The sequence below is a fragment of the Anopheles moucheti genome (assembly GCF_943734755.1).
Source record: "Anopheles moucheti chromosome X unlocalized genomic scaffold, idAnoMoucSN_F20_07 X_unloc_4, whole genome shotgun sequence".
Classification (NCBI taxonomy): Eukaryota; Metazoa; Arthropoda; class Insecta; order Diptera; family Culicidae; genus Anopheles; species Anopheles moucheti.
Window position 1 is genome coordinate 570,001 of NW_026453548.1, and position 7,500 is coordinate 577,500.

Sequence of the window (7,500 nt, forward strand, 5' to 3'; positions counted from 1 at the left end):
GCTGGATTATGCCTGAACGCCTCTAAGGTCGTATCCAATCCGAGCTGATAGCGCTTCTCAAACCCATTAGGTGATCGGAAGCTAGCGGGCTTAACAACCCTCCGAGATCCGTCGGTGCTGCCCCGCGCACACTGACGTCTCATCCCCGCTATAGCACTAGACTGAGCCGCAACGGGCGGGAGCACGCTGCACGTGGAAGTACCTTACCACAGGGAACCCTGGTGGCTGTGTTTCCGTCGACCGTGGATACAACTAGTTTCGACACCTTCGACCGCCCGCAAACGACGGGACTACAGGCTGGGAGCTGCGAGTTGTAGAGATGCGTTCGCATCGATCCTCTCAGGCGACCCATGCTTGCTGGTGCTCGCGTTCACTTTGGGAATGGAGTGTTCGCGAGAGTGATTGTTGTGTTGTGTGTGTACAGTTGGTGCTTGCGTGCACTCCCATAGTGGAGTGTTCGCGAGCTTAAAACGCTAAGTCCCGATTAATACTCTCCTCGCAACATTATGTGCGTGGCTCCACGCCAAGTGGGATTAGCGGTGCGAAACGCGATTGGTAAAGTCGATGGTGATGTGCGTACCAACAGGCGATTTGTTAAGTCAAATGCGAACTGTGGTGCAACAGGCAATGTGTGTTTATTATCAGGTGTTGTTGGAAGTCAATACGATTTGACTTTCAAAAATTTTTCTAAGTCCCGATTTTTTTTCTCGTCGAGTAACTACAATGCACTATTTCTATCGCAGCGGACTTGTTGTTCATGGCCTTAATGATCGCGAACGAACACGTATTCGCAAAAAAATTTTTGTATGAAAAAGTCACCACTCGGGTACCTCCATACAAAAGTACCAAGTTCGGGTCGAGTGGTCGATGGACGTCGAAGGTGAAAATTTTTCATCATCGAAAATTTTTTCCAAAGTTGAAGCAATTGGGCCCTAGAGTATGAAAAGTGAAACCACGGATCGATTTGAGAAATAAAAATTTTGGTATGAAAAAGTCACCACTCGGGTACCTCCATACAAAAGTACCAAGTTCGGGTCGAGTGGTCGATGGACGTCGAAGGTGAAAATTTTTCATCATCGAAAATTTTTTCCAAAGTTGAAGCAAATGGGCCCTAGAGTATGAAAAGTTAAACCACGGATCGATTTGAGAAATAAAAATTTTTGTATGAGAAAGTCACCACTTGGGTACCTCCATACAAAAGTACCAAGTTCGGGTCGAGTGGTCGATGGACGTCGAAGGTGAAAATTTTTCATCATCGAAAATTCTTTTTAAAGTTGAAGCAAATGGGCCCTAGAGTATGAAAAGTGAAACCACGGATCGATTTGAGAAATAAAAATTTTTTGTATGGGAGGGCCCCTGCTAGAACATTTTTCCTAAGTGCGACCATTTTACCCAATGAGTCAAAAAAAAATTTTTTTCACGGTGACTCAAAACTTCAATATTAGACTTCCCTGAGTATGAAAAGTGAAACGAAAATCATTTTTGAGAAGAAAAAATTTTTATATGGGAGGGCCCCTGCTAGAACATTTTTACCAAGTGCGACCATTTTACCCGGTGAGTCAAAAAAAAATTTTTGTATGGGAGGGCCCCTGCTAGAACATTTTTCCCAAGTGCGTCGATTTTGGGTCGCCGACACAAGCTCGGGTCAAAAAAATTTTTTTTTCACGGTGACTCAAAACATCAATTTTAGACTCCCCTGAGTATGAAAAGTGAAACGAAAATCATTTTTGAGAAGAAAAAATTTTTGTATGGGAGGGCCCCTGCTAGAACATTTTTCCCAAGTGCGTCGATTTTGGGTCGCCGACACAAGCTCGGGTCAAAAAATTTTTTTTTTCTCGGTGACTCAAAACATCAATTTTAGACTCCCCTGAGTATGAAAAGTGAAACGAAAATCATTTTTGAGAAGAAAAAATTTTTGTATGGGAGGGCCCCTGCTAGAACATTTTTCCCAAGTGCGTCGATTTTGGGTCGCCGACACAAGCTCGGGTCAAAAAATTTTTTTTTTCTCGGTGACTCAAAACATCAATTTTAGACTCCCCTGAGTATGAAAAGTGAAACGAAAATCATTTTTGAGAAGAAAAAATTTTTGTATGGGAGGGCCCCTGCTAGAACATTTTTCCCAAGTGCGTCGATTTTGGGTCGCCGACACAAGCTCGGGTCAAAAAATTTTTTTTTTCTCGGTGACTCAAAACATCAATTTTAGACTCCCCTGAGTATGAAAAGTGAAACGAAAATCATTTTTGAGAAGAAAAAATTTTTGTATGGGAGGGCCCCTGGTAGAACATTTTTCCCAAGTGCGACCATTTTACCCGGTGAGTCAAAAAAAAATTTCTGTATGAGAGGGCCCCTGCTAGAACATTTTTCCCAAGTGCGTCGATTTTGGGTCGCCGACACAAGCTCGGGTCAAAAAAATTTTTTTTTCACGGTGACTCAAAACATCAATTTTAGACTCCCCTGAGTATGAAAAGTGAAACGAAAATCATTTTTGAGATGAAAAAATTTTTGTATGGGAGGGCCCCTGCTAGAACATTTTTCCCAAGTGCGACCATTTTACCCGGTGAGTCAAAAAAAAATTTTTGTATGGGAGGGCCCCTGCTAGAACATTTTTCCCAAGTGCGTCGATTTTGGGTCGCCGACACAAGCTCGGGTCAAAAAAATTTTTTTTTCACGGTGACTCAAAACATCAATTTTAGACTCCCCTGAGTATGAAAAGTGAAACGAAAATCATTTTTGAGAAGAAAAAATTTTTGTATGGGAGGGCCCCTGCTAGAACATTTCTCCCAAGTGCGTCGATTTTGGGTCGCCGACACAAGCTCGGGTCAAAAAAATTTTTTTTTCACGGTGACTCAAAACATCAATTTTAGACTCCCCTGAGTATGAAAAGTGAAACGAAAATCATTTTTGAGATGAAAAAATTTTTGTATGGGAGGGCCCCTGCTAGAACATTTTTCCCAAGTGCGTCGATTTTTGGGTCGCCGACACAAGCTCGGGTCAAAAAAATTTTTTTTTCTCGGTGACTCAAAACATCAATTTTAGACTCCCCTGAGTATGAAAAGTGAAACGAAAATCATTTTTGAGAAGAAAAAATTTTTGTATGGGAGGGCCCCTGCTAGAACATTTTTCCCAAGTGCGTCGATTTTGGGTCGCCGACACAAGCTCGGGTCAAAAAATTTTTTTTTTCTCGGTGACTCAAAACATCAATTTTAGACTCCCCTGAGTATGAAAAGTGAAACGAAAATCATTTTTGAGAAGAAAAAATTTTTGTATGGGAGGGCCCCTGCTAGAACATTTTTCCCAAGTGCGTCGATTTTGGGTCGCCGACACAAGCTCGGGTCAAAAAATTTTTTTTTTCTCGGTGACTCAAAACATCAATTTTAGACTCCCCTGAGTATGAAAAGTGAAACGAAAATCATTTTTGAGAAGAAAAAATTTTTGTATGGGAGGGCCCCTGCTAGAACATTTTTCCCAAGTGCGTCGATTTTGGGTCGCCGACACAAGCTCGGGTCAAAAAATTTTTTTTTTCTCGGTGACTCAAAACATCAATTTTAGACTCCCCTGAGTATGAAAAGTGAAACGAAAATCATTTTTGAGAAGAAAAAATTTTTGTATGGGAGGGCCCCTGGTAGAACATTTTTCCCAAGTGCGACCATTTTACCCGGTGAGTCAAAAAAAAATTTCTGTATGAGAGGGCCCCTGCTAGAACATTTTTCCCAAGTGCGTCGATTTTGGGTCGCCGACACAAGCTCGGGTCAAAAAAATTTTTTTTTCACGGTGACTCAAAACATCAATTTTAGACTCCCCTGAGTATGAAAAGTGAAACGAAAATCATTTTTGAGATGAAAAAATTTTTGTATGGGAGGGCCCCTGCTAGAACATTTTTCCCAAGTGCGACCATTTTACCCGGTGAGTCAAAAAAAAATTTTTGTATGGGAGGGCCCCTGCTAGAACATTTTTCCCAAGTGCGTCGATTTTGGGTCGCCGACACAAGCTCGGGTCAAAAAAATTTTTTTTTCACGGTGACTCAAAACATCAATTTTAGACTCCCCTGAGTATGAAAAGTGAAACGAAAATCATTTTTGAGAAGAAAAAATTTTTGTATGGGAGGGCCCCTGCTAGAACATTTCTCCCAAGTGCGTCGATTTTGGGTCGCCGACACAAGCTCGGGTCAAAAAAATTTTTTTTTCACGGTGACTCAAAACATCAATTTTAGACTCCCCTGAGTATGAAAAGTGAAACGAAAATCATTTTTGAGATGAAAAAATTTTTGTATGGGAGGGCCCCTGCTAGAACATTTTTCCCAAGTGCGTCGATTTTTGGGTCGCCGACACAAGCTCGGGTCAAAAAAATTTTTTTTTCTCGGTGACTCAAAACATCAATTTTAGACTCCCCTGAGTATGAAAAGTGAAACGAAAATCATTTTTGAGAAGAAAAAATTTTTGTATGGGAGGGCCCCTGCTAGAACATTTTTCCCAAGTGCGTCGATTTTGGGTCGCCGACACAAGCTCGGGTCAAAAAATTTTTTTTTTCTCGGTGACTCAAAACATCAATTTTAGACTCCCCTGAGTATGAAAAGTGAAACGAAAATCATTTTTGAGAAGAAAAAATTTTTGTATGGGAGGGCCCCTGCTAGAACATTTTTCCCAAGTGCGTCGATTTTGGGTCGCCGACACAAGCTCGGGTCAAAAAATTTTTTTTTTCTCGGTGACTCAAAACATCAATTTTAGACTCCCCTGAGTATGAAAAGTGAAACGAAAATCATTTTTGAGAAGAAAAAATTTTTGTATGGGAGGGCCCCTGCTAGAACATTTTTCCCAAGTGCGTCGATTTTGGGTCGCCGACACAAGCTCGGGTCAAAAAATTTTTTTTTTCTCGGTGACTCAAAACATCAATTTTAGACTCCCCTGAGTATGAAAAGTGAAACGAAAATCATTTTTGAGAAGAAAAAATTTTTGTATGGGAGGGCCCCTGCTAGAACATTTTTCCCAAGTGCGTCGATTTTGGGTCGCCGACACAAGCTCGGGTCAAAAAATTTTTTTTTTCTCGGTGACTCAAAACATCAATTTTAGACTCCCCTGAGTATGAAAAGTGAAACGAAAATCATTTTTGAGAAGAAAAAATTTTTGTATGGGAGGGCCCCTGGTAGAACATTTTTCCCAAGTGCGACCATTTTACCCGGTGAGTCAAAAAAAAATTTCTGTATGAGAGGGCCCCTGCTAGAACATTTTTCCCAAGTGCGTCGATTTTGGGTCGCCGACACAAGCTCGGGTCAAAAAAATTTTTTTTTCACGGTGACTCAAAACATCAATTTTAGACTCCCCTGAGTATGAAAAGTGAAACGAAAATCATTTTTGAGAAGAAAAAATTTTTGTATGGGAGGGCCCCTGCTAGAACATTTCTCCCAAGTGCGTCGATTTTGGGTCGCCGACACAAGCTCGGGTCAAAAAAATTTTTTTTTCACGGTGACTCAAAACATCAATTTTAGACTCCCCTGAGTATGAAAAGTGAAACGAAAATCATTTTTGAGATGAAAAAATTTTTGTATGGGAGGGCCCCTGCTAGAACATTTTTCCCAAGTGCGTCGATTTTTGGGTCGCCGACACAAGCTCGGGTCAAAAAAATTTTTTTTTCTCGGTGACTCAAAACATCAATTTTAGACTCCCCTGAGTATGAAAAGTGAAACGAAAATCATTTTTGAGAAGAAAAAATTTTTGTATGGGAGGGCCCCTGCTAGAACATTTTTCCCAAGTGCGTCGATTTTGGGTCGCCGACACAAGCTCGGGTCAAAAAATTTTTTTTTTCTCGGTGACTCAAAACATCAATTTTAGACTCCCCTGAGTATGAAAAGTGAAACGAAAATCATTTTTGAGAAGAAAAAATTTTTGTATGGGAGGGCCCCTGCTAGAACATTTTTCCCAAGTGCGTCGATTTTGGGTCGCCGACACAAGCTCGGGTCAAAAAATTTTTTTTTTCTCGGTGACTCAAAACATCAATTTTAGACTCCCCTGAGTATGAAAAGTGAAACGAAAATCATTTTTGAGAAGAAAAAATTTTTGTATGGGAGGGCCCCTGCTAGAACATATTTCCCAAGTGCGTCGATTTTGGGTCGCCGACACAAGCTCGGGTCAAAAAAATTTTTTTTTCACGGTGACTCAAAACATCAATTTTAGACTCCCCTGAGTATGAAAAGTGAAACGAAAATCATTTTTGAGAAGAAAAAAATTTGTATGGGAGGGCCCCTGCTAGAACATTTTTCCCAAGTAAATTCGATTTTACCCGGTGAGTCAAAAAATTTTGAAAAAAATATTTTGCCAAAATCGTGTTCATTGCCTATTATAAGGGACCAGGTCAGCTCACACGCATTTTTGGAGACCATATGGAAAGTGCGTCTGGGATTGCGGAAATTAAGTTTAGAGTGTTAAATGATGGTTTCGCAATCCCGAAAGGCTCAAAATCCACCCTAAGGTTCCCCGGGTGAAATGTGGTTTCCAAGGTGTGAGCACTATCGGTGATAGAGTTGGAATGTGATTTCCAGAGCGCAGGGCGACTGGGCTAGAGCGAAAATCATAGACAAAGGTAAGTATTGGACTGAACGACTCGAAGCAAACGAAAATCATAGACAAGGGTAATGGACTGAACGACTCGAAGCAAACGAAAATCACATACAAGAGTAATGGACTGAACGAATCGAAGCAAACGAAAACCGCAAACAAGGGTAATGGACTGAACGAATCGAAGCAAACGAAAACCACAGACAAGAGTAATGGAGTGAACGAATCGAAGCAAACGAAAACCAAAGACAAGAGTAATAGAGTGAACGAATCGAAGCAAACGAAAACCACAGACAAGAGTAATAGAGTGAACGAATCGAAGCAAACGAAAGTCATGGACAAGAGTACTGAAAATCGGACCAAACCTCTAGAAGCACACGAAAATCATGGACAAGAGTACTCAAAAACACGGACCAAACCTATGGAAGCACACGAAAACCATGAACACAGGGATAACTGAGAACGAACGTACCTATCAGAGCATGTGAAAGCATGGACAAGAGTACTGAAAATCGGACCAAACCTCTAGAAGCACACGAAAATCATGGACAAGAGTACTCAAAAACACGGACCAAACCTATGGAAGCACACGAAAACCATGAACACAGGGATAACTGAGAACGAACCTACCTATCAGAGCATGTGAAAGCATGGACAAGAGTACTGAAAATCGGACCAAACCTCTAGAAGCACACGAAAATCATGGACAAGAGTACTCAAAAACACGGACCAAACCTATGGAAGCACACGAAAACCATGAACACAGGGATAACTGAGAACGAACCTACCTATCAGAGCATGTGAAAGCATGGACAAGAGTACTGAAAATCGGACCAAACCTCAAGAAGCACACGAAAATCATGGACAAGAGTACTCAAAAACACGGACCAAACCTATCGAAGCTCACGAAAACCATGAACACAGGGATAACTGAAAACGAACCGAACCTCTC

General features: G+C 41.2%; 1 pseudogene; it reads left to right on the forward strand.

The window, feature by feature from the left end:
• The window catches only part of LOC128308465 (uncharacterized), a 5,694-nt pseudogene extending 5,328 nt beyond the window's left edge, over positions 1-366 (forward strand).
• Positions 367-7,500: the final 7,134 nt, after the last annotated feature.